General features: G+C 46.8%; 1 long non-coding RNA gene across 1 annotated transcript in view; it reads left to right on the top strand.

Moving 5' to 3' along the window:
* Nucleotides 1-4605: 4605 nt before the first annotated feature.
* The window catches only part of LOC125947008 (uncharacterized), a 35864-nt gene continuing 26136 nt past the window's right edge, over nucleotides 4606-14333 (top strand). The window contains exons 1-3 of the long non-coding RNA XR_007468063.1: nucleotides 4606-4789; nucleotides 4980-5050; nucleotides 7437-7454. This is a non-coding gene — a long non-coding RNA (uncharacterized LOC125947008). The remainder of the gene's footprint in view (nucleotides 4790-4979; nucleotides 5051-7436; nucleotides 7455-14333) is intronic.

Genomic DNA, 14333 nt, shown 5'->3' with positions numbered 1-14333 from the left:
TTCATTAGCGACGCGCTCAGCTTCAGGAATGCGAGCGGCATAGTTCGCAGAGTGCGCTGCCTACGCGCGAAGGCGTTGAGCTTCACGCTGGCGTGTCTCTCGTTGGACCAAAGATTCGCCGGTCGACGTCGTTGCCTTTCTGCTCCGCCTAGCGCAGCAGGTTTATTGGTGTCATAGCAAGCGAAGCAGTAGGCGGAGTGTGAGCACAGCTGATGAATGTTGAAGCTGCACTGCTGTAGGCGACGAGGCGTCCCAGGACGCAAAATACAAACCATGTGCATAATCTGCGTCGCCACCTCAGCAGAAGGCTCACACCACCTACACCAGGCTACAACCCGCTGGAACATCAGCTACGATGTGGCTACCAAAGCGCTCACTCGGCGCTTGTTAGTGTTATGATGCACTACCGAGCTTACCGTTCCTAGATGGCGGCGCCATTCCTCTCAAGATATATCAAGAAAGCATCTTTTACGCGTTCGCGGCCGACGTCACACTCCTTACAGGAAGTTGACGGTGGACGCCGGGATAAAGCACTTTCGTGTTAAAATAACTATTTAGTGTTTAAATAACGTTTTCTGTTTCAATACCCCAAAACCGTTATTTCGAGAAAACGGAATTTTTATAAAGAAGATGTATTGAGCTTAGTAGCGACAGCCGGTCGTAGGATGCACCGAGCACCGTCCCCTAGCTCGAGCCTCACCTGCGCGCTTGATGCTGCCAATACTGCCGACTCTGCCGCCTACGTTGGTTATCTTTCTTACAATGGCCCCGTGGAAATAAAGGAGCCATCCTGGCGAGTTAGTTTTCTGGAAGCACGGTAGAATGATGTGGCTTGAGGACGCTGAACGTGAACGTCTTCGCGGTTACGACGTTGCATGTCAGACGGCGTCTTGAGCGGTTCCACCAGGTACTTAACGGGTGATGTTCTCTCGAGAAAGCGGTATGGTCCGTCGTATTTCGGAAGAAGTTTCGAAGCGAGCCCAGGCGTGCGGTGTGGCACTAACAACCAAACTAGGGCGCCCGGGAGAAAAGTGGGAGTCGAGTTATGGGCGTCGTGAACGGCTTTTTGACGGTTCTGGTCGTCTGAGGTGAAACAGCGGGCCAGCTGGCAACATTCTTCGGCGTGTCTGGCGGCTCCAGAGATCGGCAGGCATTCGGATGGGTCCGGCCGGTAAGGCAGAATGGTGTCGATTGAGTGCGAAGGATGACGGCCGTAAAGAAGGTAAAAGGGTGAGAATCCGGTAGTGGCCTGAGTCGCGGTGTTGTAGGCGTAGGTGACAAACGGAAGAACTAACAGGAGGAGTAGGACAAAGGAGAAAGGACAGGCAGGGAGGTTAACCAGACGCACGTCTGGTTTGCTGCCGTGCACGGGGGAAGGGGTTTAAACGGATGAAAAGAAAGGAGAGAGAGGGAAGAGAGTACTCTCAGTGTTAACGCGTGCGGTTGTCCAACACTTCACAATCGGTCACCGAGGCCAGTCGACTTCGTGAACTGTAACAATGCCCGCGTCGCTTTGTAAGCCTGCGACGCGTGGGGCCACGGTCCAAGAATCTTTGTCTCAGAAAACGGTCTGCTGTTTAATCGGTTTAACCTACTCCGGAGAATGTCGCGTTCGATCTCGTAAAGATGACAAAAACACAACACGTGTTCCACCGTCTCCTCACAGTTGCACGAGTCACAGATAGGTGTGTCGGACATGCCCAGACTAGGTCCCAATTAGAGTGATCAGGTGAAACGTACATGGCGAGCATGTCACCAAGAGTTCGATTAAAGCGTTACGTTGTACCGTTAGTCTGTGGGTGATAAGCAGTGCATTTACGATGAACAATAGCGCATTCAGCAAGCTGTTGTTCGATGACTTCAGATAAGAAGGCGCGGCCTCTGTCACATAAAAGTTCACGTAGACCTCCATGACGAAGGAGAAAACGGCGTAGTATGAAATTGGCGACCTCCTGCGCTGTAGCATTTGGTAGAGCAGCAGTCTCCGCATAACGTGTTAAGTGGTCTACGGCAAAAATTATCCACCTGTTGCCGGTAGGAGTCAACGGAAGTGGCCCGTAGAGATCTATGTCCCCGCGATCAAAGGGTCGGGATGGGCATTCTAAATGCTGGAGTTCACCGACGGAGTTGTGCGGTGGCGCTTTGCGCTGTTGGCACTGATGACAAGAGCGGACGAAGTTTCGAACGAAATTGCACATTCCCCTCCAGTAATAGCGGTGTCGGAGTCTTTCGTAGGTCCTTGAAGGCTACCGCGTGGCCACACTGAGGGTCGTCGTGGAACGAGGAGCAGATCTCTGATCGCTAAGCTCTCGGAATGACGAGTAACCATGTGTGTCCCTCTGGGGCATAGTTGGGTCGATACAGTAGCTGGTCTCGAATCGCAAAATGAGGTACTTGGCGCCGAAGCGTTCGTGACGCTGGAACTTTCGACCTATCTGAGAGAAGGTCGAACAGAGATGCAGTCCAGGGATCATTACGCTGTGCAGCAGCGATAGTGTCAAAGTCCAGACATGACAATGTTCACTCGCAGGAGGAGTCGTGACTGACCTTCGATCGGGGGAAGCTGGTGATCGGGATAGTGCGTCAGCGTCGGAGTGCTTGCGCCCGGAACAGTAAACCGCGCGTGTCATATTTTTGAATTCGCAATGCCCAGCGGGCAAGGCGGCCCGATGGCTATTTTAGCGTCGACAGCCAACATAATGCTTGGTGGTCGGTCACTACGTCAACGCATCGGCCGTAAAAATATGGGCGAAACTTGCCAAGCAACCACACAATGGCCAAACACTCCTTTTCTGTGGCGCTGTAATTGCTCTCCGGCTTGGTTAATGTGCCACTCGCGTATGTGACGACAGGTTCTGTGTGGCCAGGATGACGATGTGCCAACACAGCGCCAAGGCGTACAGCGCTTGCGTCGGTCTGTATTTCGTTTGGCGCTTGAGGGTCAAAATGGCGAAGAATGGGTGGCGTTGAGAGAAGACGGCGCAAGGTTGTGAAGGCGTCGTCACACTCTGGAGACCATGATGAGAGATCTCTGGTGCCACGAAGGAGCTGCGTGAGAGGTGATATAATTCCGACGAATCGCCAGAAGTAAGAACAGAGGCCGATGAAACTGCGTATCTCTTTCAATATCTAGGCATCTTTTTTACTTCTGCCTTACGATGGAACAAGCATGTTACCTATATTAGAAATAAGGCAGCATCACTTTTGGTATTCCTAACGCGCAATTTTCGTCATTTACCGAGTAACTTGAAAACACAGCTGCATTTCAGTCATGTACGCTCAATATATGAAAATGATGTGTTTGTTGACGCCCACGTACATTTCAGCCTATAAATAAATTAGAAAACATGCAGAATATTGCAGTTAGCTTTGTTCTTGGTAGCTATCGCCGGAACCTTTGCATGGAAAGAAGCAAACAAACTTAAAAGGCAAGAACGGAAAGATCCTACAAGGCATGTCAGACAGAAGTTTTTCCACGATTGGAACAGTTCGCCATCTAGCATTTTTTGTATCACATTAAATTATGCTCTTTTGCACGCATTCATATATTTGTTCATGTACATTGTTAAGATCTCCTCCGACCAAAGAGCATGAGCTAGAAATATGAGCTTTTAATAAATGCACAGAAATCAAATAGCGATATTACTGCGCGGCTAAACTCGATAAGTAGAAAAACGGAAGTGGAAAGAAACATGAATTCACGAACGAAATGTGCACCCTTTATGTCCATTATTTCCTTATTTACTTTTCAATGGCGTCCTCGCCAGATGTTTCTGGCGCACAAAATGCACGTGTGTTCTTTACCTACACACTGCACGTCAAAAATGAATCAATCGTGAGGTTTTATCTGCCAAAACCACGATTTCATTACGACGCACGCCTTTGTGGGGGACTGCAGATGAATTTTGACCAGCAGGGGACCTTTTTTGTGTCCCCAATGCACGGGAAACGGGCGTTCTTGCATTTCGCCCTCATTAAAGTACGGCCGTCGCGGCCGGACTTTCATCCCGCCACCTCGTGGTTAGCAGCGCAACATCACAGTCACTAAGGCCAGCATGACGGGAACGTAGAGATGTCAACGAGGATGGGTCGCGCAGCCGTTGTGTATGACATTTCACCGTGCAGGAATGGTGTCTCGCAGGTGTTGCAAGTCGTTTCTGCAAAAACAAAATGTGTTGTGGTCGATGGCAACGTCTTGCAGAACGAATAAATTATTCTTTTTGATTCGCTTGTAGCATGGAAAAGCCGATAAACATCCGCGGAAGCGCACAACACCACGTGATAAATGGAAATTTTAGAAAGAGCGCAGCACGGGGGTCTGCGTGAGCTAAAGGCACTGAGCGTACGAAAAGAAACAGCGTGCGCAAATGTTTTCAAAGTAAGTGAAGTGTGATTACTTGTTCGTGTAATACGTATACGTAATATACGAACAATATTTTTACTGCTCCACTGTAAACTCCTGAGTAGACTTTGGCCAAACGAGAATGACTATGCACAATTTATCCTGGTTCGTGTTAGATTTGATACGGTAGCGACAAAACAGCGAATGCGGGCATGCGGATGCAGTGTCAAATGTGTTAGATATTTTGTCAAAAATGCCTTTAGAGACAGTTAACTGACAAAGCAACCATGTTTTTTTAAATATTTTTCAGTTTTGGAACCAACATTGTTTTCTATGGACGCTCCGATCATCCGATTCTTTCACGTGGCCCTGCAAACGGGAAGAACGCCTGGGATTGAATGAAACTGGTGTAATGCTCAAAGAGTCACATAATATGTACGATGAAACGTAAGTTATAGAAGTACTCAATCCTGGTAGAATTGATAATCAATTCTGACGCAGAATGGCCCTGGCGCCGTGTTTCGTATTGGTCCGTCGTTAATCATGCTATTTTTTGTCGGTACGTAAGTTATAAAATTTTCTGTCCTTTTTAGCACATTATTCGCCTTTCCTTTTTTTCTTTTAATTTTTTTCGCAGAACTACTGTAAACTACACCTGGAGGTTCGGCGACGACGGTGCAATGTATTATTATGTAAATGAGAGTGACAGTGAGTATCAGTTATTAATTTCCCATCGTAAGCATCTCACTAAACATATCTTGCGAATTTTGTATCGGTGAAGCCCTCTTCTATTTTTCACTGCTTTGTGGAGCAATGAGGCAGCAATGTCAGTTTCAGTAGGCAAAGTAGTCCTTTACAGGAGCAAAAAAAAAAAAATTGCTGGCAAAAGAAGTCGGTAGACAAGAAGGTCGCTGACAACAAGTGCCAAAATTGGAGCCTTCTTGCCGTATAGTTCTATGAATTTCTGGTATAGTGATCTCAATTTAGTCACACAAACGGGAGTTTTGATGATAAATAAGCACGTGTGACAGCGAGATAGAATTTGATGAATGCGCAAAGCGCAGATAATGGTAAGACTAATAGCAACTATCGGAAAGCTGTTTCACAGGAAAGCCGAGGCTTCCGAAATCACAGTGGCTCCACTTTCAATCCGGGAGTTCCAAGAAGCTGTAGACATCATAGCCGCGAAAGGGGGCGTGGCCGCCTCTCTCTGTACACCATGGCGTTGGAAGCTGAGCAGTTCTCGCGCTGTCATCGGTCATAGTTTCGGACTGTGACCGGCATTTATCATGGGATACATTGAAAGCGGCTATATTCAATCTATACACATTTATTTATTCGTGGAACGAGCACGTAGAATTTGCAAGCTGTGAAGAGCAATAGAGAGCACGTCACCACAATAAACGTCTGTAGGCAAACCTGCGGACAAAGAAGACAGAAGAAATACAACACGATAAAAAGCCTTCTTAAGATTTTTGGAAGGTTTCACGAATGATGAATTAGTCAAACAATAAATTAAGCAAACGCGTCTACCCAACACCTCTCACCACAATTGAAGTGTCTGTCAGTACTTCCATTAAAACCGTTCTCCTGGCACTTGCCGTTTCTTACGAAGAAAACTGCATGGCACGTACAGCTCGCTACACCCCCCCCCCCCCTTCCCCAGCAGCTCCAGCTGCTACTTATATTCTATCTCTACCGCTTTCTATGGTATTTCGGATGACATACTGTTGCCGTATTTCGTGCGCAAGTGTCTGTGACGGTATAGATCGTGGTGTATATATATATGCAGCAGTCAACAACAAGACGTAAGATTGTGCATCTGGAACTTAGGAGTGAAATTGCTCGGAAAGCTGGTGCTACGTTACACCAGATCACTAGCCTAGGGGATTGTCTTTCCAACTAACGCAACCTTCGTATTTTATTCACACCATGTATATCGTATTTACACCATGTCATACGTCTATATTCTCTCTTATCCATTTCTGAGCACAGTAATGAATAGCATTTTCCTAATTCACTGTGCCATAATGTTCAACTTTCCACTTTGTTCATTTCGTGGTGCTCACTGCTGCCCATTTCCTAGTTTTTGTGGGAGGGCATGTATGAGCGTTTGTTTTCTTTTCCCTCGTCAACTGGAAACTTGCGATTAGCCTTGTAATGGCGTACTTTATATGAATGGTCCAATTTAAGTTATTTGTATGACATGACGAAATATAAGGAATGGTTGTTAAAATGGTAGGTGCTAGGAGTAGAATCTGATCTGGATACACGCCTTAGTGCACATTAGTTACATTTAATTTCATTAGCCACTTCCCGCACCAGTCAACTATGTTATCCAGATCAGCTTGGAGTGTTATGGTATCGTAAGTGTTGTTAATTTCCTGGAAGATAACACAATCATCTGCGATCAGATGTATGTTAGAGGATATTGTAACAGTGTAGGTGATAATTAATGTAGATGATAAATAATCGTGGTTCCAGCACAGACCCTTGTGGAACACCCGAATGAACTTCAGGGTGTGTAGAGTTACGTCTGTTAGCAGTTACAAATTTGAAGCGGCTAGTAAGGAAATGTTCTATAAATTTTAGAAGGTTAATGTCGATATTTTGTAAGCTTAGTTTAAAAAGTAGTAGCATATGGCATACTTTATAAAATGCTTCACTAAAATTCAATAACACACTAAGCGCCAGATGAGAAATCCAGCATGCGTTATTGTTGATGAGTGGAATATACTAGTTCATTTCCGTAGGATTATGATTTTGGAAAACCATGCTGTGCAGTAGTAAAAAAGTAGCAAGCTAGCTGAATGCGTGAGAACTGCATGCTAAACCAATTTGCAACAGCTACTTGTAAGGAATATAGGTGGATCAATAAGAGGTGAGTCTCTGGGACCAGATTTAAAAATTGGAACCATCTTGCTAATTGCCTATTCCCTTGCAAGCTCATAGGAGCTCAGAGATTGGTGGAAAATTTTTGTCAGTATTATGGAACTAAAGAGGCTAGTGCTGTTAAGGTATTTACTGTTATTGTAAATCGGGTAACCAGGTGATGAATGATACGGTAAACTAACTATAACCTTTCTAATTCCAGGTTACGTGGGTTGGTCTGGTAAGTATTCGTACTGTGTGTCATAGGGAGTTCAATATTGCCAGTTTTCGAAAACTGACCTGTAAATGAACCATTAAGAATGGTCGCGCATATGTTCTCGGAAACAGCAGAATCGAGATGAATGTCCTAATCAAATAACCTTGTAAAATGTAGGGTTTATCATTTGCCAGAACTTTTTTAAGATTTGTTTTTTAGTATTTCATGTAGTGTACTACATAAGTAGTTGTATTTAGCAGTTTTTAGAGCTGCGATATAATATATCTGAAGCGGATTTATAAGCCGCCCTGCGCGCATCAGAAGAGGATGTTCTCGCTAAGTGATAAAAGCTCTTTTGCCTGTTGGATAAGCGCTTTAGATGGCTGAAGTACCCTGACGCTTGCACATATGAAGTGATTGTGCAGTTAGGGATGTATTTCTCAGTTAATCTGAGAACTGTACGTTCAAACAAATCCCAGTTAGATTGGACTGTACGTTCATCAAACGTTTTAACAATATCATCATAGATATGAGATAGTTCATTATTTATTGCTACGAAGTTGGCTTTCCGAGAGTCGCCTATGGTGTTTCGGTGTTTGTACGTTTTAGTGAAAGGAGCGTTAATTATAAAATTGTACGAGATGTGATCTCTAATTCCTGGTAAGTATGTGAAATGAGATGCGAGGTCAACATGTGTTCTAAGTACCAAGTTGAAGGTGTTAGCTATATTTGAAATTCGGGTGGCCTGAGTAACTAACTACGCAAGAGAAAAACGAAGCATAAATTAAGAAAGTCGTGAGCCTCTTGTGAGAATGGCGAAATACGTAATGGCAGGGTGTTGAACTTTTTGTTTGGAAAGTTAAAATCCCTTAGCAAAAGCAAAGGGTGACAAGGAATACTATTGGAACAACTATATTGCCGCGGGTATGTGCCAGTGGGGACGAGGTTGGAGTAGCGCCGTTTTTAGGTTAAGCGTGGAGACGAAAAAGACGTTGTTCGTTTTGTTGACGACTGATAAGGTGTCTTTGTTGGTGCTGCTCCGCATCCTCGTCGATCCCACGTCGTTACACTGGTGGAGGTGCTGGGTATTCTCAACCCTTCATGCTTGGCACACCTTCGCGGAGCCAACGATCGAGCCCGGAATCGCCATCGCGCATCAGAACACCGGTCCACCGGTTCAGTGGCCGCCTACTAGGCCCAGCGCCCGAGTCCAGTCCCCTGCAAGAAACCTCAAGAAATCGTTTGCCTCCTGCAACTACCATGGCCACCGCGGCTCCAAAGCAAGTAACCCTGCAGAACCCTATGGTTCCGGAGAGCTTTCATGGCGATGCCTTCGAAGACGTTCAAGATTGGCTAGACCAGTTCGAGCGCGTCGCCAAGTACAGCCATATGACCAGCTCGGCAGACAAACTCTCGAGCGTCTATTTCTATCTAAAGGACAATGCTCGTACGTGGTACGTCAACGCAATGACGAATACGGCGAAGACGGCGAATGCAACGACAAATACGATGGACTGAACTACGAAAGACGTAACTGACGTCAGCGCCGACCTCATCGTTCGCATTGACGGCTACCAAGTAGCCGCTCTGGTTGACACTGTCTCTCATTTTTCAATCATAAGCTTACAGCTCGCCGACAAACTAAGGAAGGTGAAGATGCCATGGCACGGACCCAACATAAGAAACGCCGGAGGTCGGTTGATGACACCCGTCGGGCAATGCACAGCCCGACTCTTAATCGCCGGTTCAACCTTTGTCGCCACCCTCGTCATTCTTTCTGAGTGCTGCATGGAACTTATATTGGGGATGGATTTCCTGCGTGAGTACGCGCCGTGATTAACATCTGCAACAGAAGCGTCACGTTTGCCACGAACTCAGATAATGTCACCCATGAGGAGCACCCACAACGTCGCTTACGTATAGCTGGAGACGAAATGATACTTTTGCCGTGGAGTTGCTCTCTCGTACTCGTGCACTGTGACAGCCTACAGAATGGGACTGGAGTCGCTGAAGACATCAATGCGCTAGCACTGAATTGCGGCATCTCCATTGCCAGAGCACTTATCCATGTAATCGATGGAAGCGCCGAACTCTTGCTGACGAATTTTAGCAAGGACCGTCGACACATCGTGAGAGGCACTGCTGTCGCTTATTTCGACGAACTAATACCACTAGAAGACTGCCACTTAGCGCAGGAGACGACATCTACGATCCCCACAGCTGCACCTATTGTAGACGTTAGTTCGACGTTAACGGCCGTTGAGCGATACCGTCTTCTTGAGCTCATCAACCAGTACCAGGGCTGTTTCTCATCTGCGTCAAGAGTTGTTCAAACGTCACTTACCAAACACCGCATCATTACTGATGTTGACGCCCGACCTATTCGACAAAACCCTTATCACATGGCGCCAAAGGAACGCGAGGCAATCGAAAGACAAGTGAAGACGATGCTGGAAGATGGCGTTATTCGACCATCTAATAGTTCTTGGGCGTCACCTGTAGTTTTAGTGAAAAAGAAGGACGGTAGCCTGCGCTTCTGCGTCGAATATCGGAAGCTCAATCAGGTCACAAAGAAGGACGTTTATCCACTGCCACGTATTGATGATTCCTTGGACAGGTTGCGAAACGCGTGCTACTTTTCCTCAATGGACTTGAAAAGCGGTTATTGGCAGATCGAAGTGGATGAGAGAGAGCGTGAGAAAACCGCCTTTGTGACGCCTGACGGACTTTTTGAATTTCAGGTACTTCCCTTTGGTTTGTGTTCGGCGCCAGCAACATTTCAGCGTCTAATGGACACTGTGCTCTCTGGACTCAAATGGCAAACATGCCTGGTGTACCTGGATGACGTGATTGTCTTTTCCGCAACGTTCGACGAACACTTACGAAGGCTGAAAACTGTTTCTGAAGCAATACGATCTGCCGGTCTCACGTTGAAGCCTGAAAAGTGCCATTTTGGTTTTCAAGAGCTCCAGTTCCTCGGTCACGTCTTCAGTAACCAAGGAGTCCGACCTGATCCGGAGAAAATTGCTGCCGTTGCTAATTTCTCGACCCCATCAGACAAAAAGGCCGTGCGACTATGTGCATATTACCGGCGATTTATTGCGAATTTCTCGCGCATCGCGTGGCGGTTAACACAGTTAACCAGAGAAGATATCATTTTCACTTGGGGCGAAGACCAGCAGCGGGCATTTCACGAGCTCCGGCAACGCATGCAACGTTGCATGCAACGCATGCAATCTCCCGTGCTCGCACACTTCAATTCAGACGCCCCGACGATATTGCATACAGACGCTAGTAATGTCGGTCTAGGGGCGGTGCTCGTACAATGGCAGGACGACAGCGAAATAGTGATCGCTTACGCCAGTAGGACACTGTCCCGAGTGGAGGCCAACTATTCCACCACTGAAAAAGAATGTATTGCAATGGTATGGACAGTTCTGAAATTTCGTCCATATTTGTACGGTCGGTCTTTCACCGTTATTAGCGATCATCATTCGCCCTGCTGGCTCAATAATTTGAAAGATCCTTCCGGCCGGCTCGCGCGTTGGAGTCTTCGACTCAAAGAGTTCGACTTTACTGTTGCATGCAAGCTAGGAATACGGCACGCAGACGCCGACTGCCTTTCTCGGTCTCCTGTTGAGACGGCAGCACAAGACGATGAAGACACGATCCTTTCTGGGAATTCGTGGCTACTGCCGATGCTTCACGCCAACCACGGGATGACATTGAATTGCTGCCGCTGACTGATTACCTGGAAGGACGAACCAACAGCGTGCCGAGGCTATTTGCAAGAGGGCTGGCATCATACTGCTTGCGGTGCAACGTACTCTACAAGACGATCTTCTCCCCTAGCAACAGCAACTACTTACTCGTTGTTCCTTCATCGCTTCTACGTGAAATCTAACACGCCTGCCACAACGAGCCGACCGCTAGGCACTTGGGCTACAGTCGCACATTGGCACGAATGCGGCAGAATTTATACTGGCCAAGACTTGATGTGGTCGTTAAACGTTATGTACATATATGTCTGGATTGCCAGCGCCGCAAACCGCCTTCCGTCAAGCCAGCCGGCCTTCTGCACCCTGTTGAAGTACCTGCCACACCATTGGCATAAGTAGGCATGGATTTTCCGGGCCCTCTTCCCAATGTCTACTACCGGCAACAGGTGGATAATCGCCGCCACGGATTATCTCACTAGATATGCCGAAAAAGGTGCTCTGCGACGGGGAACAGCAGATGAAGTGGCGCAATTTTTTCTTGAATCCACCGCTTTAAGACATGGCGCTCCCGCAGTAGTCATCACGTACAGAGGTACTGCGTTCATGACCATGTTTTTGGACATCGTTCTACGTTTAAGTGGTACCGCCCACCAAAAGACCGTGGCCTATCACTCTCACAGAAACGGGCTGACGGAACGACTCAACAGGACACTGGCTGACATGATAAGATATACGTCGATGTAGAGCACAAGAACTGGGACGAGGTTTTACCCTATGTCACCTTCGCGAACAATACGGCTCGTCAAGAGACCACTAGCAATACAGCCTTCAGTCTCGTGTACGGCCGTGAGGTTACGACGACATTAGACGCAATGCTCCCTCATGAATTTTCTGACAACGAGACGGGTGCTGAAGGGATCACACAGCAAGCAGAAGCAGCTAGGCAGCTTGCGCGTTGGTGAATCCACGAACCGGAGCCCTGGTCTAGGACCCTGACCTTTAGCGATGCCCCATTGGGGCAAGACAAAACTATCTTTGAATTAAAGTTTATCTATCTATCTATCCACGAACAACAGGACTGTGACGCCAGACGCTACAATCTTCGGCACAGACCCGTAACCTAGAACATCGGCGACAAAGTGTGGGTCTGGACACCTATTCGTCGGCGTGGGCTCTCTAAAAAGCTCCTGCGCAGATACTTCGGGCCCTACATAGTTCTTCGAAGTATGAGTGACGTCACCTACGAAGTCGTTCCAGACGGCTCTCACTGTTCAAAGCGCCAACGGCATTTACCCGAGGTCGTTCACGTGCTTCGTATGAAGCCGTACTATGAAGACTGACAAGACTGCGCAGTTTTGTTTTCTTTATCGCAGTTTGCCAAGCCTCTGCCATTGGGACGATGATTTTTTTTTCTACGGGGGCAGCCAATGGGAAAACTATATTGCCGCGGGTATGTGCCAGTGTGGACGAGGTTGAAGTAGCGCGGGTTTTTAGGTTAAGCGTGGAGACGAAGAAGACGTCGTTGGTTTTGTTGACGGCTGATAAGGTGTCTTTGTGTGTACTGCTTCGCGTCCTCGTCGATCCCACATCGTTACACTATGTTGACAATGTCATGCAGTGCGTTAATAAATGTGGGTGATGAAGAAGGTGATCCATTACAAGCGCCAAGAATCAGTTTAGAGTTACCTAAGAATAATACAACCCATATTATTTCTAGAGAGCTGTTAACTCGGATAGGGGATGATGGTATATTATTTGAAAGCGCAAGCAGCATGCCTCCTTGTCTACGTTCGGTGCGGGCTCTGCGATAATGTTTAACTGGTGCGCATCATGAAATATTTCTGAGTGAAGCGCATGAGTGGCCAACCAGGTTTCAGTTAACGCAATTATTTTCGCAAAACATGTATTCATCACGAATTGGAGTACGTTACGTTTATTAAGAACACTTATGGGTTTAGTAAAGAGTACCGATACTTCATTTCATTGCGATTGCGATTATATGCCACTTCCCCTCTCTATTTCCTAAGGAGAAACAGTAGTGTCTCGGTGACTTGCCTCAAACTCCGTGTATCCACCTCTTGAACGCGGGCGACGTGAAGGCTGTAGTTAAAGCATTTGTTGTGCATGAACAATCTCCTATGGCGCAACCTGAACTGGGGGAAATCTGGTTGACTCTAACTAAAATTGATCAGTTTTTTTTTTTTCGAGAGAGAGATGCAGCTGCTGGGAGCTGCGAGAAAAGCCCTCGCTCACCGAAATGTTCTGTTGTTTCTGCTGGCTGCGAAGTGAAATAATTTTTGTAGGCCCAAAGCTCGCAAATTTGGCTATAATGGGACAGCATTTGGTCACTGACAATGGACCAAGACTGTGAGCGCGATCAATTGAGTCGGTGCTGAAGAATAGAACACTTCAATAATCGCGGTTGACAATTTATCTTCTATTTCGCTCCAAGTTTCTTTATCGTCAGTAGGACCATGAATGATGAGGTTTTCCCGCCTCGATCTATCGTCCAATTCATGAAGGCATGTTTGGAAGGTATTACTGTGGTCTGTTAAAGTGCCAAATACGCTGTGCATTTCTGTTATTTTTTTCCAAGATGATCGTAGTCCTGCAATTTTTAAAGTTCCAACAGTCGTTCACGTATTCCGGTGATCTTGCTGTATATTCTTTTTCCCATTTCTAATAGTCTGCGCGTCAGCAGCCAGCTAAATTTGTGCTTTCTAAATTTAGAGGGTACGAGTGTGTACATCTTTTAGAAACTGAAAAAGTATTTTCTTCTCTTCCGCGGGATTTTTCAGAGGTAAAGTCTCTGAACGCGTGCTAGGTCCGGGGTTAGTTTCAACATCACCACATTGTGAAAACAATAAAAGTATAGAACAACAGCCACATGCTCTTTCGCACAACACTTGTGGGCGCTCGGAAAGAGCATGAAGTATGGGTCGTCAGACCTTTTAGCGTAAAGAGTAGGGCCTAACACACGTGCATGGCAAAAAATCGCTAATTAGGAGCTGTGCGAAGTGCACTGTTTCCGTGCTCAATGAGAGCCCAGTCGGCACGCCACCTGCTTAAATGGGTGATAGGTACTGTTTGTGAGGCCGATGCGGATGTAAGCCAGAAGACGAGCCTCTTAGTCACACCCACGCTGTACAAATATTCTTGGTCGCGTCCGTACCCAGAATTTGCA

This window comes from Dermacentor silvarum, chromosome 7 (genome assembly GCF_013339745.2).
Source record: "Dermacentor silvarum isolate Dsil-2018 chromosome 7, BIME_Dsil_1.4, whole genome shotgun sequence".
In the NCBI taxonomy this organism is placed as follows: Eukaryota; Metazoa; Arthropoda; class Arachnida; order Ixodida; family Ixodidae; genus Dermacentor; species Dermacentor silvarum.
Note: the sequence above shows the minus strand (reverse complement) of the source record. Positions and strands in the feature narration are given on the sequence as shown.